The sequence below is a fragment of the Pan paniscus genome, chromosome 15, assembly GCF_029289425.2.
Source record: "Pan paniscus chromosome 15, NHGRI_mPanPan1-v2.0_pri, whole genome shotgun sequence".
Lineage (NCBI taxonomy): Eukaryota > Metazoa > Chordata > Mammalia > Primates > Hominidae > Pan > Pan paniscus.
Window position 1 is genome coordinate 38,510,534 of NC_073264.2, and position 27,029 is coordinate 38,537,562.

The window sequence follows — 27,029 nt, forward strand, 5'->3', positions numbered from 1 at the left end:
CAAGATGGATTAAAGACTTAAATGTAAGACCTAAAAGCATAAAAACCCTAGAAGAAAACCTAGGAATTACCATTCAGGACATAGGCATGGACAAATACTTCATGACGAAAACACCAAAAGCAATGGCAATGAAAGCCAAAATAGACATATGGGATCTAATTAAACTAAACAGCTTCTGCACAGCAAAAGAAACTGTCATCAGAGTGAATAGGCAACCTACAGAATAGGAAAAATTTTTTTCAATCTATCCATCTGACAAATGGCTAATATCCAGAATCTACAAAGAACTTAAACATATTTACAAGAAAAAAACTAACAACCCCCTCAAAAAGTTGGCAAAGGATATGAACAGACACTTCTCAAAAGAAGACATTTATGCAGCCAACAGACATATGAAAAAATGCTCATCATCACTGGTCATCAGAGAAATGCAAATCAAAACCACAATGAGATACCATCCCACACCAGTTAGAATGGTGATCATTAAAAAGTCAGGAAACAACAGACGCTGGAGAGGATGTGGAGAAATAGGAAAGCTTTCACACTGTTGGTGGGAGTGTAAATTAGCTCAACCATTGTGGAAGACAGTGTGGGCGATTCCTCAAGGACCTAGAACTAGAAATACCATTTGACCCAGCAATCTCATTACTGGGTATATACCCAAAGGATTATAAATCATGCTACTATAAAGACACATGCACACGTATGTTTATTGGGGTACTATTCACAATAGCAAAGACTTGGAACCAACCCAAATGTCCATCAATGATAGACCAGATTAAGAAACTGGCACATGTACACCATGGAAAACTATGCAGTCATAAAAAATGATGAGTTCATGTCCTTTGTAGGGATATGGATGAAGCTGGAAACCATCATTCTCAGCAAAATATCACAAGGACAGAAAACCAAACACCACATGTTTTCACTCATAAGTGGGAATTGAACAATGAGAATACATGGACGCAGGGAGGGGAATATCACACACCCGGGCCTGTTGGGTGGTGGGGGGCTGGGGGAGGGATAGCATTAGGAGAAATACCTAATATTAATGACAAGTTGATGGGTGCAGCAAACCAACATGGCACATGTATACCGATGTAACCAATCTGTACGTTGTGCACATGTACCCTAGAACTTAAAGTGTATGAAAAAGCCTATTAAAAAATGAATCATGATCCTTTAGACAGGTAGTAGCTAAAGGATCCTCATATCCTTTAAAAGGATTACTGTAGTCAAGCAAAGTGCTATGACACTGACTTGAAAATTTTAAAAATAGCTTTATCCATCATATCTATGTTCATTAATCTCATTTCTAGCCCAGTCTAGAATGCTTCCTTGCATATGACTGCTGGAAAGCTACTCTAAGATGCTTCCCTAGCAATTCAAACTCATTCTATCAAAACTGAACTTACTTATTCACGAATTTCTTTAATACCATCAACGCTTTCCTCTTTCTCAACTAGTTATTTACCAGATTTTGCAAACTATTTCCTACTTCTTCAAGCTACCCTTTTCCATCTATCCTGCTTTACCGCATACATTTTATTATTTATTTATTTATTTATTTTTTGAGACAGGGTCTAACTCTGTCACCCAGGCTAGAGTGCAGTGGTGCAATCTCAGCTCACTGCAACCTCCACCTCCTGGTTCAAGTGATTCTCATGCTTCAGCTTCCTGAGTAGCTGGGATTACAGACATGTGCCACCATGCCTGGCTATTTTTTGTATTTTTAGTAGAGGCGGGGGGCAGGGGGTCCCACCATGTTGGATAGGGTGGTCTCCAACTCCTAGCCTCAAGTGATCCACCCACCTCAGCCTCCCAAAGTGCTGTACAGGCATGAGCCACAGAGCCCAGCCTTTTTATCGTTTTTCAATTAGATTAACTAGTCTTGCAAACTTGAGAATTTTGATTCTGAAACGTATTTCTAAATTGATGAATGAAAGTGTAAATCTAATCTCATCACTCCTGTTTTAACTTTCAAAATTCATTGACTATAGAATCAAGTTCAAGGTACTTAATTAGGAGATCCTTTATATTGCCTGGCATGGTGATTCATGCATGTAATCCGAGCACTTTGGGAGGCCAAAGTGGGAGGACTGCTTGAGGCCAGGACTTTGATACCAGCCCCAGCAACATAGTGAGTCCCCAACTCTATTTTTAAAAAAGACCTTTCATAATCTCTCCAACTTCATTTCCCACCACTTTCCATGTTAAATTTTATACTGTGATACTAAATTGCTTATAGCTCCTTACAGTGTCTCACCCCCATATTGATTCCTTTATAAGGAATTCTGTTTTCTCTGCACCTCCACCCTCACCTCTTCACCTTGCTAAGTCTTATTCATACTACAGGAGGCATTATCTCTTTCAGATTTTCCTGACTCTGTCTTCCTCATCCCCTGAACTCCCCTCTCCCAAAGCCATTTCTCAGTTTACACAGTGTGATGGTTAATTTTGTCAACTTGGCTGGGCCATGGTGCACAGATATTTGGTGAAACGTTATCCTGGATGCTTCTGTGAAGGTGTTTTTTTGATGAGATTACCATTTAAATCACCAGACTTTGAATACAACAGATTACATTCCATGTATGTCCAACTACAATTCTTTTCTGAGGCTTGCCCGCCTCTTCCCTCAGATTTTGGACTCACTAAAAGTCCACAACTGCATGAGCCATTTCCTTACAATAAATCACTGTCCCTCTCTCTATGTAGTCTCTGTGTATACACACATATCCTGTTTGTTCTGTTTCTCTGGAGAACCCTGATTAATACATATGGTATTCTCAGCTACTTGTGTGCCTAATTGTTATTCATTATTTTATTTCCAGAACTGATCAGTGTGTGACACATTGAAGAAGCCTAATATTTATAGACTTGAGAATATTAATGATCTGACATTAACAGACTTGATAATATTAATAATATGACATTCTTTTTCTCCCTGTAACGAAAGAGTGGTTCATTTTCTTCTTCTCATCTTCATCCATATTTCTGTAAAAGTCCAGCTTATATGAGGTATGAGGACATAGACAATATCTTTGATAATCATTTTGAGAAAAGAAAAAAGCTCTAATTTATCTCTTTCATTTCTTATAGACAGGCAACTGTTAGAACAATAGAAAATGAAGAAATGGATATGTTGGTTATGGTGGTGGTGGAGGGGAGTAGGGGAAAACTTACCTGTTGTGGTATCAAAAGTTTAGGGAAAGAACATTAATGAGTTACTTCAGGTATGTTAGGGAAAAAGGAAAAAGAATAGGGAGAATTAGTCCTAATGTTTGAACTCACTGCATAAAACAGAGAGAGAGAGAGAGAGAGAGAAAATCAGCTTACTAAAAGGAAAGAAAATATGAGGTTTCTCTTTATGCCAGAGACTGTAAGTACCCAGATAATGGGCTTTAAAAAAAGGAGGAAATGAACTTTACTCAATGAAAAATATTATAATTTTTCTCTAAATTTATTCTACTAATTCATTACATGGTTTGAATGTTCTCATTGTGGTAGTCACTATCCTGTTTTATTTCTTATTTCCTAGCCAGGAAAATCAACTTTTTCCTTTGTTTTACACATAATTTGATTTGGCCCTAAGCCTTTGCACAAGCTATATACTTCCTGATTGGAGTATTTACTCTGATAAACTGTACACTCTTTGTTTTTGTCTCATAGATTTTTATGGTACCTTATGTTCATAAATATGATTCAAATCCTGACTGAAGTAAAGCAAAAAAGAAAAAAGCATTTCAAAGCTGAATCTGTAACAAACTTCTTGAGAACACTGTTCATTACAGCATACAAAACGAAAATTTGGTGAATATTATAACCTCTGTTGTTCCAAGTTAATCTACGTCCAACTTTTCCATTTTGTTAGTTTTCACAGCGTCATGCTCTGTCCCCCAGGCTGGGGTGCAGTGGCGCCAGCCATCGTAGCTTATTTCAGTCTCCACCTCTGGGGCTCAAGCGATTCTCCCACCTCAGCCTCCCTAGTAGCTGGGACTACGGGTATGCGCCATCATGCCCAGCTAATTTTTTTGATTTTTAATAAAGTCAAGGTCTCGCCATGTTGTCCAGGCTGGTCTCGAACTCCTGGGCTCAAGCGATCCCACTGCCTCAGCCTTCCAAAGTGTTGGGACTACAGGCGTAAGCCACCGCGCCCGGCCTTTTTCAGTTTTTTAAACTCTCTTTTGTACACTTACTAAAGGATAAGTTCCTTTCATTAACTTTAACCACAAATTTAGGAACCCGTCAGCACCTCATATTATGCCTATTCTCTGGGGTGTATTAAAAAATATTATTGCTCATTACTCAGCACCCAGAAGAGTACCTGGCACATGGTATGTGGTCACTAAGTATTTGGTGTCTGAAGGAATCATGAGTAACAGGAGTTAAAGTGACATTTATAAAACCAATTCTGAACTATGGAACAAAAAACCCAAATTTAAATTACTAGCAGTTAATTATACCATTCTTAGTTCACGGAGGTAGGCCAACTGAAAACTTTGGACATTTTTAAATTCTGTAAGGTTTAACATTTTTTCTTAGAGGATTCCCATATCGTAATCTCATCCAGCACTTCAGTCAAAAAAAAAAAAAAAAAAAAGTCACCAGCTCCAAGGTTTTAGTGTGAAACGTTCTTTGGCCAGGATCTAGATAGTACTTTTGCTCACTCAACCGGAGCCCGATCTGGTGCCATTTTCACTTGACCGCCGCTTCGAAACACGCCCCTCCCACCTCTCATCCCAAACCACACACAAAGAAGGAAAGCACAATTTCGACAGGTCTTGGGAAAACTCGACGAGGCCAAGTATGAGGCCACAAGACACCGTTTTTAGTTCCGCGTTCTCCCTCTTCTAATCCTATTAGGTTTTGTCCAGACAACGTTTTGCTCTTTCAGAAGAGAAAGAGCGTTGTGCGCTCGTCGTCTTGGATTCGACAACCATAAGCATCCCGTTAGGGCAGCCACCTCAGCCGACTAAGTTCGACTACTTTCTCTCCAAACTCCTCCCGGGCCTTCTTCCCAAGCTCTCTCTTTCTCCTGGAGGCCCCGCCTCGCGGCCCGGCAGCGCGGCACGCGCATGCCCGGTGCGCGCCGCCTGCGCTCTCCCCTTCGGCGCGCCGCCGCCCCGTAGGCCCCACGCGCCGCCCCGCTCCTCCGCCGGATCGTCTGTGGGTGAGTCTCGAGCCAGGAGGCTCTGAGCCAGTGGCGATTGGCTGACGCGGTGGCTGCGCACTCGGCCTGAGAAACTCGGCGAGCGCGCAGTGTCGACTCCCCGGTCTATGCCAGGCGCATCTCAGGTAAACGGTTGGGCAGGGAGGTTTGGGCGACGGAGAATGATAGTGGTGGGCACAGATCAGCCCTGGAGTTTTCGGCCGCAGACTTTTCCTTGGAGAAGGAGAAGGGGCCGCGCGGAGTCTGTACTTAGTGAATGCTGACCCCGCGTGGCCGGGAGTGATGGGGCTCTCTCGAAGGTCAGTGTCGTGGGGTCCTCAGGTGGCAGACAGCTCTTTCTGGGTATGGTTTCGGTATTGTCTCCAGTTTCCTAATACTGGACCTGAGCAGCTGAGCATTTATTCAAGGGTGTATTTTTTTTTGTTTTTTTCCCCTTATGTCGCGGTTAGTCAGAAGGTTCCAGTCCTCGCTCAACCTCTGATCGACTCTGTGCCCATGAGAGAGTCGTTTTATATTTCATTTCTCACACGTGGAAGTGTGGGCGAAGAATGAGGGGCTTCTTTAAGCGCGCTAAGCCATGCTGTAAAAAGATAGTTAGAATTTTTTTTTTCTTTTTTGATTCACAATGTCCCTGGACCTGGTGCAACGTTTGGGAAGCATTTTAAGCTCTATGGATGGAGGGAACAAGACAGCCGCATTATTAGACAAGGATGGTAGAAAGGAACAACTTTCCACGAACACACGCGTTTGGAAAAGCTCCTTTGAGCATTTTATGCAGGTTAAATCACAGTGGTAGTAGATAGAAATAAGCCAAAACAAAGGGCCAAACAAAACTACATTTCAAGGAGGTGTTTTTTTCTTCCCCAGATAACTTGAATATACTGTCACAAATTATTGGCGTTTCAAAGTTTTTCCTTGTGATCTGGTATGGAGTTCATCTAAAATGACAATTACATAATCATTCTATGCAATCGTATGCCAATAAAATTAATTAAAACAGTTTAATTTTTAATGTGAGGAATAGGAATCAAGACATGTCATTGATGGGAGGTAATGATGGCAATCAGCAAAATGAATGGGAGATGAATACAATTTTCCTTCAAAGGAGTAGAGTTTATAGAGATATTTTTATTGCGTTAATATTTAAAGTATAAAGACATACAGAAAAGTGCATGAATCGTAAGTGTACAGCTCGGTGAATTTTCACAAAGTGTAAATACCCATGTATCCAGTATCTAGATCAGGAAAGAGCATTATTGCATCCCGGAAGCCCCACTTCATGGTTCCAAAGGTAATCATTATCTGGACTTCCAACATTATCAATGAATTTCACCTATTATTTACTTTATATAAATGGAGTAATATGGTATTTAGTCCTTAGTTTCTGATTTTTGCTCAATATTTTATTTGTGAGATTTATTCAAGTTATGTAGCAGTTTGTTATTCTCATGCTGTATGTATAGTATTTCTAGTTTTTGGCTATTACCAATAGGGCTGCTATAAAGATTTTTAGAAATATTTTGATGAAATTATGTATACTTTTTTTTTTCTTCTTTTTTTTGAGATGGAGTCTCGCTCTGCCGCCAAGGCTGGAGTGCAGTGGCGCGATCTCGGCTTACTGCAACCTCCGCCTCCCGGGATCAAGCAATTCTCCTGTCTCAGCCTCCCGAGTAGCTGGGACTACAGGTGCCTACCACCACGCCTGGCTAAGTTTTGTATTTTTAGTAAAGACGGGGTTTCACCTTGTTGGTCAGGCTGGTCTCAAACTCCTGACCTCGGCTGATCCACCTGCCTCAGCATCCCAGAGTGCTGGGATTACAGGTGTGAACCACCGCGCCTGGCCATATGTACATTTTTATTGCGTATATGCCTACTAGAAAATTACTGTGTTACAGGATAGGCAGATGTGTGTTTGTGGTATACACTACTGAAAAGTTTTTCATATTGTGTCAATTTATACTTCAGTGGCAGCTTGAGAATTCTGGTTCCTCCAAATGCTTGCAACATTTCACACTGTCTTTTTCATTTTAGCCATTTTAGTAGGAATATAGTGACATAACATTGGGGTTTTCCCATAATTTCCCTAATGACTGATGGTATTGAACACATATTCATGTGTTTACTGGCATTTGGATATCCTCTGTTTCTGTAAGGGACCAGACAATAAGTGTAGGCAGCCCTCGCTTTGTAGAGTTTCAGCTAACCAAGTAATGTGTGAAGCTCGGACTACCTGTATTTTAGGTTGTACAGGCTGTACAGTCTCTGTTACACATTCTTTTCTGTTTTTTTCCTCTTTACTTTGTTCCCAACCCTTTAAAAATGTAAAAACAATTCTTAGCTCATGGGTTATACAAAAACAGTTGTTAAAAGATAACTTTAGGCACATGGAAATTTTAGAGTTTATATGAGCATTCAGCAATTTCATAAATTGGGTGTCACCAGACCACAAGTTATTCAAGACTCCACCAAGAGGGTGTGAGGGGAAAACTTTTATAAGGTGTTTATGGAAACAGAAAATATTTTATTGGTAACAGTGGAATGTCTCTAGTTAGAAGTTGTTTGGTGGTTTCTGATTGATTAAACTCAAGTTTAGTTTTACTGTTTACATTGAGTTGGGTTTTGGTTTGTTTACATAGGAACCCAAAGTGCTGGAGCTGTCTCAACCTAATGGTTTCCCAGTTAGTTTTTTTTTTTTTTTTTAACACAGTCCTCTGGCTGGATTTGAGTTGTGGGCCATAGCGTACTAACCCCTGCTCTATTGAAAAATGTTTGTTCAAGCTTTTGCCAATTGGTTGGATGTGAAATCAGTAACTGAGATGGGCTATATTAGAGAAATATAGATCCATAATACTGTATCTATCTATGTGTGTGTGTGTGTGTGTGTGTGTGTGTGTATATATATATATATATATTTTTTTTTTTTTTTTGAGACAAGGTGTACCTCTGTCACCCAGGCTGGAGTGCAGTGGGGTGATCTCGGTTCACTGCAGCCTCTGCCTCCTGGGCTGAAGTGATCCTCTCACCTCGGCTTCCCAAGTAGCTAGGGTTACAGGCACACACCAACATGCCCAGGCTAATTTTAATATTTTTTTGTGGAGGTGGGGTTTTGCCATGTTGCCCAGGCTGGTCTTAAACTCCTGAGCTCAAGTGATCCTCCTTCCTCAGCCTCCCTAAATGCTGGGATTACAGGCACAAGCCACCACACCTGGCCAGTATTGTAAAGCAGCATGTGTTATAGTGTTTTGGTGTTGAATTTCAGATCTCTAAACATACTTTATTTGGTTTACCAGTTTTACCTTAAGACTAATTAGAGGCCAGTTTGATTCTTGTCTGAATTGTTTTTACTTCTCCCACTTTCTTCTCACCCTGTAAATCTGAAGAACAAAAGACAGGTAAGAAGTGAGAAAAGAAAGAAGAGACAGTCTTTCTTTGATATTATTTAAAAGGCTAGGAAAGAAAAGGATGAAGGTCTAGACAGTTCTGGATATTTTGAGTAAAAATATGTAAAAATATATAATATACTTATTGTAATATTTTGAGGTGCATTTTGTCCTTTGAGCTGTTCCATCTTGGGTTTTCTGACATTTTTATCTAGTGATTGAGTACACTCATGATATAGGACGTAATAGCCATTGACTTGGGCCGTGAAGCTCCACTGTGACACCTCTTCCCAGGATGGAGGCCCTTTCTTCCTTAAATGTCTCTTTGGGCTGCCCAGTCCATCTTTTACTCTTGGCCCCCTGCCTTTTGCTCAGTATTGCCCAAAATTTTACTTTAATACCATTCAGCCCACCATCCATGTTAACATTTTTAGCTAACACTTTCTAGGTATTTGTTGTTGTTCTTGTTGTTGCTTTTAGAAACAGGATCTTGCTCTGTCACTCAGGCTGGAGTACAGTGGTGCAATCATAGCTCACTGTAACCTTGACCTGGGGTCAAGCTGTCTTCCCTGCTGCAACCTCCCAAGTAGATAGGACTGCAGGTGCTCAACATCACACCTAGCTATTTTGTTTTCTGTTTTTGTTGAGACAGAGTCTACCTTTGTTGTCCGGTCTAGTATCCAACCCCTGGCCTCAGGTCCTCCTGCCTCGACCTCCCAAAGTGCCAGGATTACAGGCATTAGCCACTGCACCAGCCCATTTCTTGTTTTTAAGTAATTTATAGAAGTGAATTTAGTGCACATTTAGATATATGCTAATACTAATGAAGGGTGTGAGGGTAATTTCATCAGTGTGATCCTTTCTTTGATATGTATAATTGTTTTTTTTAGTCTTACTTGATTGTTATGCAGATAGATTTAAGAGGGGCCTCACCTTCCACTATCAATTCATTGCAGTTAAGTAAGCTTTTCTCATATAGAAATTCTGGATCCAGTACATACTGCATTTCATTACACACACACACACACACACAAACACACACACAATGACTAATGTAAATACCTTCCTGCTTTATAAGTCCCACACAAAGCAATTGTGTTCATATGCAGTGTTTTTCATGGCACTCCTTGAATCAGCTTGGAGTCACTACAAATTATTATGGGTAATAAAGGGCATGTGCCAGTAGAAGGGATTCTCAGACAAGGGAGTCCCCTCCCTCCAGGGCTTCAGACTTCATAAGGGAGCAAATAGGGAATTTATGTGGCACAAATATTTAATTTGTACCATCATCCTTAGGTGATGCTTTCATATTAGTAAGGATGTATTTGTGAGTCCAATTGTAGTCATTAGCTTCTGACCGTACCTTCTCCCCTGCATATTGCCTGCACTACATTGCCGTTGTTGACTTCTGGGACAATTTTCCAGGATTTCATTACTAACAAACCTTGCCTTTTCTGGTTGCAGTTTTTAGATACTTTATTTAGGTTACATTTAATCTTGTTTACCATATTTAGGGTGACTGTGTGTTCAAGGTGAATGTATTTGTCTATTGCTTATTTGTTGCTTTTATAATTTATTTCCAGCAAATCTTATTACTAGTACATCCAGCTACCTGGGACTGGGGATGGGCAGATGACTCACTTTCACTTGCAACTTCACGTACCATCTAGAGATGGCTTTAGGGTTGATGAGAGAAAAAGAGATAATGCACAAGATTAATCAATTGTAGCTGCTTTTGTCAGCATTGTATTATTATTCTCTCTATTGAATTTATTAGATTTTGAGACTATCATAAAGAGAAGATAGAACTGTTTTAGAGCATTAATTACAAAAACAGTTTACTATAGTGGAAAGAGCACTGGGCATAAGAGCAAAATAAGTGTGGCTCACTACCTGTTTGTTTTAACTTTTCCTGGAACTCAGCTTTCTTTTGTGAAATGAGGCATTTTGATGAAGTATCTCTAATCTCTGGTAATCTTTTTCAAAAGACTGCCAAGAGACCGTAGGGATCATTTAGGCTACCTTCTCAGTTTAGTCACATAGTTACTAGAACCTATTTTTTTTCTGATTTTTATTCCAGTTGCTTTTTCCATTATACTACCTGTGATAGGGAGCCTTCTAAAATGACCTTGGTATTCACTCTTGTGTAGTTCCTTCCTCTTGAGGGTGAACTAGACCTAGAGTCTCACTTCTACTAGAATATGGCAAAAATGGTGTGATGTCACTTCTCAGATTAGATTACAAAATCTATGACTTCCCTTTTTGCTGGCACTCTGTTGCTCACTCACCTTGAGGAAGTCAGCTGTCATGTTGTGAACTGACCTGTGAAAAGGCCCACCTGTCAAGGAACTGAAGGGGACCTCCAGCCAGTAAGGAACTGAGGTTCTCAGTCTAAAAAACCTCAGGCATTTATTTATTTATTTATTTGAGATGAAGTCTCACTCTGCCGCCCAGCCTGGAAAGCAGTGGTGCAATCTTGGCTCACTGCAACCTCCGCCTCCCGGGTTCAAGCAATTCTCCTGCCTCAGCCTCCCAAGTAGCTGGGACTGCAGGCACATGCCACCACGCCCAGCTAATTTTTTATATTTTTAGTAGCGACAGGGTTTCACCACGTTAGCCAGGATGGTCTTGATCTCCTGACCACGTGGTCCGCCCACCTTGGCCTCTCAAAGTGCTGGGATTACAGACGTGAGCCACTGTGCCCAGCCCCCTCAGGGATATTAATCCTGCCAACGACCACCGAGAGAGTTTGGAAGCAGATCCTCTCCCTGTTGAACATTGAGATGACTGCACCCCTGGCTGACACTTCGATTCCAGCCTTTTGAGAGACCCTGGGCTGGAGGACTTAGCCAAGCAACACTCAATTTCTGATTTTTAGCAACTGTGAGATTGCAAATGTGTATTGTTTTAAGCTGTTGAATTTGGGTTTAATGTGTTAAGTAGTGAGATTGCAAATGTGTATTGTTTTAAGCTGTTGAATTTGGGTTTAATGTGTTAAGTAGTGATATAGTTTGCCTGTGTCCCCACGCAAATCTCATCTGGAATTGTAGCTCCCATAGTTCCTTCATGTTGTGGGAGGGATCCAGTGGGAGATAATTGAATCACAGGGGTGGTTTCTCTCATACTGTTCTCATGGTAGTGAATAAGTCCATGAGATGTGATGGTTTTATAAGGGGAAACCCCTTTTGCTTGGCTTTCATTCTTTTTTGCTGCCGCCATGTGAGATGTGCCTTTCATCTTTCACGATGATTGTGAGGCCTCCCAAGCCACGTGGAACTGCGAGCCCATTAAACCTCTTTCTTTTGTAAATTGCCTGGTCTCAAGTATGTCTTTATTAGCAGCGTGAAAATGGACTAACACAGTAAACAGACTAACACAGTAAATGGACTAATACAGTAGAGTGGGGTGCTGCTGAAAAGATACCTGAAAATGTGGAAGTGACTTTGAAACTGGGTAACAAGCAGAGGCTGGAATAGTTTGGAGGGCTCAGAAGAAGACAGGAAAATGTGGGAAAGTTTGGAACTTCCTGGAGACTTATTGAATGGCTTTGCCCAAAATGCTGATAGTGATATGGACAATAAAGTCTAGGCTGAGGTGGTCTCAGATAGAAATGAGGAACTTGTTGAGAACTGTAGCAAAAGCAAAGAGACTGGCGGCATTTTGCTCCTGCCCCAGAGAATTGTGGAACTTTGAACTTGAGAGAGATGATTTAAGATATCTGATGGAATAAGTTTTTTGTTTTTTTTTTTGAGACAGAGTTTTGCTTTTATTGTCCAGGCTGGGGTGCAGTGACACGATCTCAGTTCACTGCAACCTCCACCTCTGGGTTCAAGTGATTCTCCTGCTTCAGCCTCCTGAGTAGCTGGGATTACAGGCATGCACTACCACGCCCAGCTAATTTTTTGTATTTTTAGTAGAGACAGGATTTCATCATGTTGGCCAGGCTGGTCTGGAACTCCTGACCTCAGGTGATCCACCCACCTCGGCCTCCCAAAGTGCAGGGATTACAGGTATAAGCCACTGCACCCAGCCAGTGGAAGAAATTTTTAAGCAACAAAGCTTTCAAGAGGTGACATGGCTGCTGTTAAAACACATTCAGTTTTTTTTTTTGAATACCTTAAGTTCTAGGGTACATGTACACAAAGTGCAGGTTTGATACGTAGGTATATACATGTGCCATGTTGGTTTGCTGCATCCATCAACTCATCATTTACATTGGGTGTTTCTCCAAATGCTGTCCCCCGCCAGCTCCCCATCCCCCAACAGGCCCCGGTGTGTGATGTTGCCTACCCTGTGTCCAAGTGATCTCATTGTTCAGTTCCCACCTATGAGTGAGAACTTGCAGTGTTTGGTTTTCTGTCCTTGTGATAGTTTGCTCAGAATGATGGTTTCCAGCTTCATCCATGTCCCTGCAAAGGACATGATCTCATGCTTTTTTATGGCTGCATAGTATTCCATGGTGTAAATGTGCCACATTGTCTTAATCCAGTCTATCATTGTTGGACATTTGGGTTGATTCCAAGTCTTTGCTGTTGTGAATAGTACCATATAAACATACATGTGCCTGAAACACATTCAGTTTTATAAGGGAAGCAGAGCATAAAAGTTCAGAAAATTTGCAGCCTGACCCTGCAATTGAAAAGAAAAACCCATTTTCTGAGGAGAAATTCAAGCCAGCTGCAGAAATTTGCCTAAGTAACAAGGAGCCAAATGTTCATCCCCAAGACAATGGGGAAAATGTCCCCAGGGTATGTCAGAGGTCTTCATGGCAGCCCCTCCCATCATAGGCCCAAAGGCCTAGGAGGAAAAAATGGTTTCATGGACCAAGCTCAGGGTCCCCATGCTATGTCCAAGGACTTGGTACCCTGTGTCCCAGACATGCCAGCCTTGGCTGAAAGGGGCCAATGTAGAGCTCAGGCCATGGCTTCAGAGTGCGCAGGCCCGAAGCCTTGGAAGCTTCCATGTGATGTTGAGCCTGTGAGTGCACCGAAGTCAAGAACTGGGGTTTGCAAATCTTCGCCTAGATTTAAGAGGATATATGGAAATGCCTGGATATCCAGGCAGAAGTTTGCTACAGGGATGGGGCCCTCATGGAGAACTTCTGGTAGGGCAGTGCATAAGGGAAATGTGGGATTGGATCCCCCACACAAAGTCCCTACTGGAGCACTGCCTAGTGGAACTGTGAGAAGGGGGCCACCATCCTCCAGACCCCAGAATGGTAGATCCATTGACAGCTTGCACCATGCTCCTGGAAAAGCCTCAGACACTCAACACTGACACGTGAAAGCAGCTGGGAGGGAGGCTGTACCCTGCAAAGCCACAGGGGCAGAGCTGCCCAAGATGTAGGAACCCACCTCTTGCATCAGTGTAACCTGGATGTGAGACATGGAGTCAAAGGAGATAATTTTGGGGCCTTAAGATTTGACTGCCCTGCTGGATTTTGGACTTGCATTGGGCCTATGGCCCCTTCATTTTGGCCAATTTCTCCCATTTGGAATGGCTGTATTTACCCAATGCCCGTACCCCCATTGTATCTAGGAACTAACTTGCTTTTGATTTTGCAGGCTCACAGGTGGAAAAGACTTGCCTTGTCTTGGATGAGACTTAGGGCTGTGGACTTTTGAGTTAATGCTGAAATGAGTTAAGACTTTGGGGGATTGTTGGGAAGGCATGATTGGTTTTGAAATGTTAAGACATGAGATTTGGGAGGAACCAGGGGCGGAATGATATGGTTTGGCTGTGTTCCCACTCAAATCTCATCTTGAATTGTAGCTCCCATAATTCCCTCATGTGGTGGAAGGGACCCAGTGGGAGATACTTGAATCATGGGGGCAGTTCCCCCATACTGTTCTCCTGGTAGTGAATAAGTCCAGGTGAGTTCTGATGGTTTTATAGAACCCTTTCGCTTGGCTTTCATTCTCTCCTGCCACCACCATGTGAAATGTGCCTTTTACCTTCCATGATGATTGTGAGGCCTCTCGATCCATGTGGAACTGTGAGTCTGTTAAACCTCTTTCTTTTGTAAATTGCCTAGTCTTGGGTATGTTTTCATCAGCAGTGTGAAAACAGACTAATATAGGTAGCAATAGACAACTACACTATTCATTAATATCAGAAAAGCTTTAATCTGTTTTTATCAGTTTAAACTTATTTGAGGACATGATATTATTATTATTATTATTTTTTGAGATGGAGTCTCTCTCTGTTGCTCAGGCTGGAGTGCAGTGGCACGATCTTGGCTCACTGCAACCTCTGCCTCCCAGGTTCATGCGATTCTTGTGCTTCAGCCTCCCGAGTAGCTGGGATTACAGGCACGTGCCATCATGCGTGGCTAATTTTTGTATTTTTAGTAGAGATGGGGTTTTACCACATTGGCCAGGCTGGTCTTGAACTCCTGACCTCAGGTGATCTACCCACCTCAGCCCCCCAAAGTGCTGGGATTACAGGTGTGAGCCACCATGCCAGGCTGAGGGCATGCTATTTTTATATCTTGAAAAACCAATTATTAACAGTTTTAACTATAAATCTCATACTTGTTTTTGGTTATAATTTAATTGCTAGGTGTTTGTTTTATTTCTAAGCTGGCAACGTAAAGAAATTATAACTTTGAAGGATTGATTTGGTGTTTTTTTATAGTAGATGACCAATAAGACATGTTTACCTTAGATCTGCTTTAGGCTGTTGGCATGAGCATCTCTGATTCAGATATTGGCTGCATTGAAAGCATTTTTAATTTAGATTTTATACTGTTTTGGATGCATATAGTCAGGTAATCTATTCTTGTTATGAATTTGCAGTTCTGTGTTAGGATGGTTTGATTATGTATAAATAGTACTTGGAGAATGACTTTCAATATGCTTGGTTTTATAAGTTTTGGAAGCTGCTTGAGTACAAGAAGAATCGTTTTACTGGAATCCTTAATGCTGTATATTATTTTATTGTCTATTGAAGCATACCAGTTTCCTATCTTCATAGTTTTGAGGATTTTACTGCTGAGTAACAAGTTTTGGAAAGCAGAAAAAATAAATGAAAATATAAATAAATAATATAGAGAAATTAACTTTTAGAAAACATAGATCAATTAATGTAGATAGTATAGATCAATTAACTTTTAGAAAACATAGCAAGTAATACATGAAAAGTATATAAAACATACATGGACAGTTTAATGAATGAATAAAAAGTGAGCACCCATGTAGCCACCATCAAAATATTGTTGTTTTTTAATTTTTTTGAGACAGGGTCTCACTATGTCACCCAGGCTACAGTGCAGTGGCACAGTCTCGGCTCACTGCAACCTCTGCCCCCTGGGTTCAAGTGATTCTCCTGCCTCAGCCTCCTGCGTAGCTGGGATTACAGGTGCATTCCACCATGCCCGGCTAATTTTTGTATTAGTAGAGATGGGGATTCACCATGTTGGCCAGGCTGGTCTCAAACTCCTGTTGTCAAGTGATCTTCCCACCTCAACCTCCCAAAGTGGTGGGATTACAGGCATGAGCCACTGTGCCTGGCCTTGTCACTCTACTTCTGGCGTTATCATTATGCAAAATCATAGTGCAGTGATCAAAACCAGAACACTAATATTGTGGTTTCACTGAGTAATTCACTAAATATTGCATAAATTTGAATAAGTTGAATAAAATTACAAAATATAATTTAATTAATAATACTACTTATTAAACTGTAAACTTTATCTACATATCACTAGATTTTCTGTAAATGTTCTTTTCCTATTCTAGGAACTAATCCAGAGCTGATGTTATATTTAGTTGTTATGTTTCCAGTGTCTTTTCCTATTTGTGACTTCTTTCTATTTTGATATAGCTATGTCAGCTTTCTTTTGATTAATCTGTGCATAGATTTGGATTTTTAAAAATCCAGTGGGACATCTCTGTTTTCCAGTTGGAGCATTTGGCAATTGTGTCATTTCATCCCTTTGTATTTTTTATTATTGCCTTTTTTCTTAACCTTTTGTTATTTTAGAAATTATATAATATAAGGCTGGGCATGGTGGCTCACCCATGTAATCCCAGCACTTTGGGAGGCCGAGGCAGGAGGATCACCTGAGGTCAGGAGATTGAGACCAGCCTGGCCAACATGGTGAAACCCCGTCTCTACTAAAAAATACAAAAATTACCTGGCCATGGTAGCGCTCGCCTGTAATCCCAGCTACTCAGTAGACTGAGGCAGGAGAATCGCTTGAACCCAGGAGGCGGAGGTTGCAGTGAGCTGAGATCACGTCACTGTACTCCATCCTGGGTGACAGAGCAAGACTCCATCTCAAAACAGAAAAGAAAAGAAATTAGATAATATATACACATGGTTTTCGTTTATTTGCTTATTTGAGACAGAGTTTCACTCTGTTGCCCAGGCTGGAGTACAGTGGTGCAAACATGGCTCACTGCAGCCTTGACCTCCTGGGCTCAAGCAATCCTCCCACCTCAGCCTCCCAAGTAGCTGGGACTACAAGTGTGCCACCACACCTGGCTAATTTTTAACTTTTTTTTTTTTTTTGGTAGACATGAGGTCCCCCTGTGTTGCCCAGACTAGTCTTAAACTCTGCTCCGTAAGCGATCCTCCCACCTTGGACTCTCAAAGTACTGATTACTGGTGTGAGCCACTGCACCCTGCCAGATGGATATGCTCTATTATTTTGTAGCTTCCCTCTTTAATTTAATAATATCTTGTACGTGTGTGTTTTTGAAAAATGCTCAAACTGTGTTTCCCTCTTCTCTCACAGCACACTAATCAAAGTGGAAGACTTCTGTGACTAAATGTCAGGGAGTTTTTCCCCACCAACAAGCAGTGGACACCAACTGGATATCCCCCAATTCAATTCTGACACTGTGTACTTGGAGATAGTGTCAGAACCCACAGATTGGGTGCCCACTCCCCAAGAGTGCCCTGTCGCCCCACTTTTTTTTTTAATGGCTCATCCCTTTTGACACCAGTCACAAGTTAGGGTTCCCATTACCTTCTCTTTAGTTTTGATTAAATTGCTGGAGCGGCTCACAGAACTCAGGGAAAGTCATTTAGTGGTTATTTATAAAGGATGTTTAATCGCCCATTGGGTTCTTCCTGTTCACTGCACAGTCAAAGCCAATTCACTGAGACTATGCTGTTGCAGTAGAGAGGTTTATCAATGCAGAACTAGCCAAGTAGATGGACTGGCGGGATTCCTCTAATCAGTCTCCTCGAAGGCTTGAAGATTAGGTGGGCAGGGGGCTAGAGAATGAGTTTTGCTGACACGCGATGAAATCATAGGGATATGGAGAATGTGTGTGCTGAGTTGGCCTCTCAGTGGGGGCCACAGGACTGGTTGAGTCATCTAAAGGAGCAATAGGGAAAGTCACAAACCTTGTGACCTCTGGCCACATGACTACTAACAGCAAGGGATTATAGAAAGGCAAGTGAGAGGGCAATGTCTGGTTATCATTTAACTACAGCTACATTGTAGCAGAATTTAGGTCTCCTTGTGGCCTTTCATTAGTTTTACAAAAGTGGTGTTGGTACCTGAATAAGTAGGGTTTCATTTTAGGCAGGTAGTATTATCATCCCTGCTTCAAAATTAAACTATAAACTAAATTTCTCCCATGATTATCTTGGCCAACACCCAGGAAAGGTGAGTACAGCCAGCCTGAGAAGCTAGAAGCAAGATGGAGTCAGCCATGCTTGATTTCCTTCACTGTCATAATCTTTGCAAAGGCAGTTTCAGATGTTACAAAGGATAAAGATGAAATCAAGCATAGGAGATGAGGAGGCAGAGCAAGATGATGGAATAGAAAGCTCCACTGCCCACCCCCCCACCCCCCAGACAAGGACACCAAGTTAACTATCTACACAGAAAAAAAACACTTTCACGAGAGCCAAAAATCAAGTGAGCACACATTGTACCTGGTTTTAACTTCATATTGCTGAAAGAGGTACTGAAGAGATCGAAAAACAATCCTAAGTCACTGCCACTGCTTCCCCACTCCCAGCAGGGGTGGCATAGTGCAGAGAGTTTCTCTGGGAACTGGGGGAGAGAAAACACAACAATTGTGAAACATCAAACTCAGTACTGTCCTGTTAGGGCAGAAAGGAAAAGCAGACCAGACTCAGCTGATGCCCACCCACGGAGGGAACATTTAAAGCAGCCCTAGCCAGAGGGGAATTGCTGATCCCAGTGGTCCAAATCTGAGTGCCTTCAAACCTTGCCACTGAGGTCTGCAGCACTCTGTGTCTCCATATAAACTTGAAAGGTAGTCTAGGCCATAAGGACGGCAACTCTTAGGAGAGTTCTAGTGCTAAACTAGGCCCAGAAACAGTGGACTGTGGTTGGGGGGCATGTGACATACTGAGACACCAGCTGGGGCAACCAATGGAGTGCTGGCATCACCCCTCACCTAACCCCAGGCTGCGTAGCTCCCAGTTCCAAAAGAGACCCTTTCCTTCTGCTTGAGGAGAGGGACGAGTGGGGAGGACTTTATCTTGCATCGAGGATATCAGCTCAGCCACAGCAGAATAGGGCACCAGTCAGAGTTGTGAGCCCCACTCCATGTCCTAGCTCCCAGATGACATTTGTAAACACACCCTGGGCCAGAAGGGAACTCACTGCCTTGAAGGAAAGGACCCATTTCTGGCAGCATTCATCACTTGTTAACTGAAGAGCCCTTGGGCCCTGCATAATCAGCAGTGATACCCAGGTACTACATCAAGGGTGTTGGGTGAGCCTCTGAGATTTGCTGGCTTTAGGTAAGACTCAGCACATTACCAGCTGTGATGGCTATGATGCAAAACTCTTTCTGTCTGAGAAAAGTAGTTGGAAAAGTAAAGAGGACGGACTTTGTTTTGTACCTTAGATACCAGCATTGCCACCGGTGGGTAGAACACTAAGTGGGCTCTTGGAGTCCCTGATTCTAGAACTTGACTCTTGGATGACATTTCTGGACCTGCTCTGGGCCAGAGAGGAGACCGCTTCCCTTAAGGGTGAGTCACAACCCAGAAAGCATTCATGACAAGCTAACTTAAGAGAACTTGGGCTGTAAGGGAAGATTGACAGTAGTCTGGTGGTACTCCTCATGGCCTGGGGTGGCAGTGGCTACGGGGTAAGGCGCCTCTGCCTTTGGAAAGGGGAGGGAAGGACTGAGTCTTGTGCTTTGAGTTCCAGCTCACCCATAGTACAATAGAACACCTGGTAGACTTGCCGCGTTTTTTACTCTACTCCCTGACTCTTGTATGGCACTTCAGGACCCACCTGGGGCCTGGGGGACCTCACCACCCTGAAGGGAAGGACATAGGCCTGGCTTGCTTTGCCTCCTGCTGACTGTAGAGTTCAAGGGTCTTGAGCGAACGTAGGCTGTAGCCAGGGAGTTACTACAGCAGGCTTTGGGCGAGATCTAATGCTGTGCTGGGTTCAGGTCAGACCCTACATAGTCATAGTGGTGGTGGCCACAGGGATACTTATGTCACTTTACCCCCAGATTTACATGTCATAGAACAGAGAGAGAGATTCTGTGTGTTTGGGAGAAAGTAAGGGAAGAGAATAAGAATCTCTGCCTGGTATTTCAGAGAATTCTTCCAGATCTTGTCCAAGATTATCAAGGTTGTACCTATGTGAGTCTGCAAGAACCACAGCATTACTAGTCTTGGGGTTCCCTCTAAAGCAGATATAGCTTAGGTCACACCTGAGTCCTTTCAAATATCTGGAAAGCCTTCCCAAGAAGGACAGCTACAATAAACCCAGACAGTGAAGACTACAATAAATACCTAACTCTTCAATGCCCAGATACCAAAGAAAATATACATTTACACTATTCAGGAAGACATGACCTCATCAAATGAACTAAATAAGGAAGCAGAGACCAATCCTGGAGAAACAGATATGAGACCTTTCAGACAGAGAATTCAAAATAGCTGTGTTGAGGCCACTCAAAGAAATTCAAGATAACACAGTGAAGGAATTTGAATTCTGTCAGATACATTTAACAAAGATATGGAAATAATTAAGGAGAGTCAAGCAGAAATTCTAGAGCTGAAAATGCAATTGACATACTGAAGAATACATCTAAGTCGTTTAATAGCAGAAGTTGTCAAGTAGGAGAAAGTTAGTGATCTTGAAGACAGGATATTTGAAAATACACAGTCAGAAAAGACAAAAGAAAAAAGAATAAAAAAACAAGCATGCCTACAGGATCCAGAAAATAGCCTGAAAGGGCAAATCTAAGAGGTATTGGCCTTAAAGAGGAAGTGGAGAAAGAGATAGGGGCAGAAAGTTTATTCAAAGGGATAATAATGGAGAAATTCCCAAACCTAAAGAGAGATATCAATATTTAAGTACAAGAAAGTTATAGAACACCAAGCAGATTTAACCCAAAGAAGACTATCTCAAGGCATTTGATAATGAAACTCCCAAAGGTCAGTGATAAAGAATGGATCCTAAAAGTAGCAAGAGAATAGAAATAACATACAATGGTGCTTCATTGTGGCTGGCAGCAGACTTTTCAGTTGAAACCTTACAGGTCAGGAGTTAGTGTCATGACATATTTAAAGTGCTGGAGGGCAAAAAAACATTATACCCTAGGATAGTATATCTGGCAAAAATATCCTTCAAACATGAAAGAGAAATAAAGGCTTTCCCAGACAAACAAAAACTGAGGCATTTTATTAATGCCAGACCTGTTCTACTAGAAGTGCTAAAGGGAGTACTTTAATTAGAATGAAAAGGATATTAATGAGTAGTAAATAATTGCCTGAAGGTACAAAACTCACTTGTAATAGTAGACAGAAAACCACAGAATACTATGGCACGGTAACTGTGGTGTGTAAACGACTCTCATTCTCAGTAGAAAGAATAAATGATAAACCAACAAAAAAGTAGTAACTTCAGCAACTTTTCAAGACATAGTACAATAAGATGTAAATAGAAACAACAAAAAGCTAAAAATCAGGTAGATGAACTTAAGGCATAGAGTTTTTATTAGTTTTCTTTTTGCTTGTTTGTTAATGAGAATAGTGTTGTTTTCAGATTAAAATAATGGGTTATAGGTAGTATTTGCAAGCCTCATTGTGGGCGGCAAGCCACCCAGGTGCTGAGGCAAGAGACCGAGGACACGAGCTGTTCCAGTATAATAAAGAAAAAATATAAAATAAGAACATTTATACAAGATATAGGTCATAGATATGATTATATATGACTATCATTAATCATTAGTTTGTAGCAATTACTCTTTATTCCAATATTATAATAATTCTTGCTCTACAATTATAACCTGGGAAAAGCCAGGCCATACAGAGATAAGAGCTGAAGGGACATGGTGAGAAGTGACCAGAAGATAATAGTGTGAGCCCTCTGTCATGCCTGGACAGGGCTACTAGAGGCCTCCTTGGTCTAGCAGTAATGCCAATGTCTGGAAAGACACCCATTGCCAAGCGGACCGTGGTCTAGCGGTAGCATCAGTGCCAAGGAAAAACACCCGCTACTTAGCAGACCGGGAAAGGGAGTCTCCCTTTCCCCGGGGGAGTTTAGAGAAGACTACTCCACCACCTCTTGTGGAGGGGCTGACATCAGTCAGGCCCACCCGCAGTTATCTGGCGGCCTAACCATCTCCCTGTGATGCTGTGCTTCAGTGGTCACGCTCCTGGTCTGCTTTCATGTTCCATCCTGTACACCTGGCTCTGCCTTCTAGATAGCAGTAGCAAAATTAGTGAAAGTGCTAAAAGTCTCTGATATGCAGAAATAATGGCGTAAGCTGTCTTCTCTCTCTCTCTCTGTCCGCCTTGGCTGCCCAACAGGGAAGGGCCCCCTGTCCAATGGACACGTGACCAATGTGACCTTACCTATCATTGGAGATGGCTCACACTCCTTACCCCGCCCCCTTGTCTTGTATCCAATAAATAACAGCGCAGCCTGGGATTTGGAGCCACTACTGGTCTCTGTGTCTTGGTGGTAGTGGTCTCCTGGGCCCAGCTGTCTTTTCTTTTATCTCTTTGTCTTGTGTCTTTTTTTCTATGATCTTTTGTCTCCGCACACGGGGAGAAAAACCCACCGACCCTGTGGGGCTGGTCGCTACAGCTCATGGTAACCTCAAACCCAAAAACATAAAATGGATACACAAAAAAATAAAAAGCAAGAAACTAGATGACATCACCAATGAAAATCACTTTCACTAGAGGAAGACAGGATGGAAATAAAGAAGGAAGAGAATATTGTAAAACAACCAGAGAACAAATAAAGTAGGTGGAGTAAGTTTTTACTCATCAATAACAATGTTGAATATAAATGGACTAAACTCTCCAGTCAAAAGACATAGCGTGGCTGAATTGATGAAAAAACAAGACCCGTTAATCTGTTGCCTACAAGAAACACACTTCACCTATGAAGACACACAGACAGAAAATAAAGGGATCGGCCAGATGTGATGGCTCACGCCTGTAATCCAAGCATGTTGGGAGGCTAAGGCAGGCAGATCACCTGAGGTCAGAAGTTCGAGAGCAGCCTGGCCAATGTGGTGAAACCCTGTCTCTAATAAAAATACAAAAATTAGCCAGGCATGGTGGCAGGCACCTGCAACCCCAGCTACCCAGGAGGCTGAGGCAGAAGAATCACTTGAACTGGCAGGCAGAGGTTTCAGTAAGCCAAGATCATGCCATTGCACTCCAGCCTGGGTGACAGAGCAAACCTCCATCTCAAAAAAAAAAAAAAAAAAAGAAAGAAAGAAAGAAAAGAAAGGGATGGAAAGAGCTATTCTATACCAACAGAAACCAGAAAGGAGCTAGTTATACCAGGCAAAATAGATTTCAAGACAAAAACTGTGAAAAGAGACAATGTCACTATATAATGAAAAAGGGGTCAATTCAGCAAGAGGATATAACAATTTAAAATATATATGCACCCAACACTGGAGCACTCAGATATATACAGCAAATATTAGAGATAAAGAGAGAGAGATAGGCTTCAATACAGTAATAGCTGGAGACTTCAACATCCCACTTTCAGTATTGAACATATTTTCCAGACAGAAAATCAACTTGGAAACATCAAACTTCGTTTGCATTATAGACCAAATTGACCTAATAGATAGTTACAGAACATTTAAGTGAAGAGTTACAGAATACACATTCTTTTCCTCAGCACATGCATCATTCTCATGGATAGACCATATGTTAGTTCACAAAACAAGTCTTCAGACATTCAGAGAAATTGAAATAATATTAAGCATCCTTTCTGACCACAATGTAATAGAACTAGAAATTAATAACAAGATGAATTTTGGAAACTGGACAAATACTTGGAAATTAAATAGTATACTCCTGAATGACCAGCGGGTCAATGAAGAAATGAAGAAGAAAATTGAAAAATTTCTTGAAACAAATGATAATGGAAACACAACATAACAAAACCTATGGGATACAGCCAAAGCAGTACTAAGAGGGACTTTTATAACTATAGGTGCCTACATTAAAAAAGAGGAAATACTTCAAATGAACAATCTAACATTGCTTTTAAAGAACTGTGAAAGCAAGAGCAAACCAAATCCAACATTACTAGAGGAAAAGAATAATGATCTGAATAGAAATAAATGAAATTTTAATAAAAAATACAAACGATCAATAAAACAATATGGCTTTTTGAAAAGTTAAACAAAGCTGACAAAACTTTAGTCAGACTAAGAAAAAAGAGAGGATCCAAATCAGAAATGAAAATGAGACATTACAACTGATACTGCAGAAATTCTAAGGATCATTAATGAGCAACCATATACCAATAAATTGGAAAATGTAAGAGAAATGGGCAAATTTTGAGATACCTACAACCTACAATGTTTGAACCAGGAAGAAATTCAAAACCTGAACAGGCTAGTAATAAGTAATGAGATTGAAGCCATAATAAAAAGTCTCCCAGTGATGAAAAGCCCAAGACCTGATGGCTTTACTGCTGAATTCGAACAAACATTTGAAGATAAACTTAATACCAATCCCACTCAAATTATTCTGAAAAATAGAGGAGGAGGGAATATTCCGAACATTCTCTGAGGTCGTAATTACCCTGATACCAAAACCAGACAAAGACACATCAAAAAAAGAAAGCCACAGTCCAATCTCTCTGATGGATATTGATGCAAACATTCTCAACAAAATACTAAAACCGAATTCAGCAATCCATTTGAAAGATCATTCATTATGACCAAGTGGGATTTTCCCTGGGATACAGTGATGGCTCAACATACGCAAATCAATCAATGTGTACATCGTATGAGCAGAACGAAGGATAAAAACCATACAATCATTTCAATTGACGCTGAAAAGATTTGATAAAATTCAGCTTCCCTTCTTGGTAAAAACCCTCACAAAGCTGGATATAGAAGGAACATACCTCAACATAATAAAAGCCAGATATGACTGACCCACAGTTAGTATCATACTGAATGGGGAAAAACTGAAATTCTTTCCTCTGAAATCTGGAACATGATAAGGATGCCCACTTTCACCACTGTTATTCAACATAGTACTGTAAGTCCTAGTTAGAGGCCTTCCTTCTTTTGAAAAATATGCTCTTAGTACTATGGATTTACTTTTAAGCATTGATCTAGCTACATCTCACATTTAAAAAAATTATCTAGTTCAAAATGTTGTGTTTCTGTTTTTATCTCGTTCAGAAGTTTCCCTTTTAGCTTCCTTTTTAGAACGATGGGTTATTTGGGATTGTTTAAGGATTTTTCAGCTTATCTTTCTGTTACTGATTTCTAGTTTATTTCTTTTCTATTTTTAGTTATTGTGGTAAGATAACATAATTTTCATGATTTCATCTTTTTTAAATTATTATTATTATTTTTTGAAACAAAGTCTCACTCTGTTGCCCAGGCTGGAGTGCAGTGGCACAATCTCAGCTCACTTCAGCCTCCACCTCCCAGATTCAAGCAATTCTCATGTCTCAGCCTCCCGAGTAGCTGGGATTACAAGTGTGCACCAAAATGCCTGGCTCATTTTTGTATTTTTTTTTTTTAATAGAGGTGGGGTTTCACCATGTTGGCCAGGCTGATCTGGAACTCCTGGCCTCAAGTGATCTTCCTGTCTTGGCCTCCCAAAGTGCTGGGATCACAGACGTGAGCCACTGCGCCTGGCCGATTTTATCTCTTATAAGTGTGTTGAGGCCTGTTTGATGGCCCAGAATAGGGTCTATTTTGGTAAATGCATCATGTGCACTTGAAAATATTGTGTATTCTGCCATTGTTGGATGGGGTTTTTAAATAAATGTTAAGTCAAATGGATTGATGTTTAAGAAAAACAGAGGCTGTGTGTGATGGCTCACACCCAGAATCTTAGCACTTTTGAGAGGCTGAGTTAGGCAGATCACTTGAGCCCAGGAATTCAAGACCAGCATAGGCAACATGAAGAGACTCCGTCTCTAAAAAAAAATAGAAAAATCAGCCTGGTGTGGTAGTCCCAGCTAGTCAGGAGGCTGAGGTGGGAGTATTGGTTGAGTCCAGGAATTTGAGGCTGCAGTGAGCCATAATTGCACCACTGCACTCCAGCCTGGGCAACAGAGTGAGACCCTATTTCAAAAAAAAAAAAAAAAAAAAAAGAAAAAAGAAAACCAGAGCTGGGTAATATTAATAGTAAAGGTGGTAAAAGCAGATGTTACTTAGGAACTAATGCAATAGGGGAAAAGAAACCTCAATATAGAAGTGGGTTGGGTTCCCATGAGCATAGGCAAATGGGACTTTACAGCTAAGGAGCAGGGAGGGGGTCAGTGGATGGAAAGTTACTAACAGGAATCATCAGGGTTAGAGAAGATTGTGGTTAAACCAACTTGACAGGATTCTTGCTGAAGTCAGGCTACAGTGATCAAAGATGGAGGATTCTCAGTAAACTGACTTAGCAGAATTCTTGCTAAAACTGGATGATGCAGAGACAGACACAGAAACCCAAAAGGTTGAGGGCTAGTATAGTAAAGGGTTCAAAGGAGCCTCATTAAAGTTTTGTCAAGGCAAGATCCTTTTTATTTATTTTTTATGTTTTTGAGACAGGATTTTGCTCTGTCACACAGGCTAGAGTACAGTATACTGGTGTGATCACTGTTCACTGCAGCCTCAACCTGGGATCAAGTGATCCTCCCACCTCAGCCTACAGAGTAGCTGGGACCACAGGCGTGTGCCACCATGCCTGCCTAAAATTTTTTTAATGTTTTGTAGGAACGAGGTCTCACTCTATTGCCCAGACTGGTCTCGAACTCCTGGGCTCAAACAGTCCCCCTGCCTTGACCTCCCAAAGTGATGGAATTACAGGTGTGAATCACTGCATCTGACTATGGCAAGGATCTCTGTCACTGAGGTATTAAGTCTTCTGTATCCCTACTGATTTTCTGAGCATGTATTCTGATGACTGAGAGAGGTGTGATGAAATTTCCAACTATAATTACGGATTTGTCTTTCTCTTTTCACCAGTTTTTACCTCAGGTACTTTGATGCTGTTTTGTTAAATGCTTACATATTTAGGAT

The 27,029-nt window shown here is 41.4% G+C and overlaps 1 protein-coding gene across 50 annotated transcripts in view; it reads left to right on the forward strand.

Annotated features, from left to right (window-relative positions):
- Positions 1 to 4,071: 4,071 nt before the first annotated feature.
- MIPOL1 (mirror-image polydactyly 1) overlaps positions 4,072 to 27,029 on the forward strand; it is a 387,061-nt gene continuing 364,103 nt past the window's right edge. For 15 of the 50 annotated variants that reach the window (XM_008957156.6, XM_057299818.2, XM_063596039.1 and 12 more), the window contains exon 1: positions 4,072 to 5,295. The gene's annotated coding sequence lies outside the window, so the exon portion shown is untranslated. Of the gene's footprint in view, positions 5,470 to 19,391; positions 19,519 to 26,723; positions 26,863 to 27,029 lie in introns of all 50 variants that reach the window. The other 35 variants (XM_034937464.4, XM_014347549.6, XM_055097509.2 and 32 more) reach the window with 10 other exon arrangements.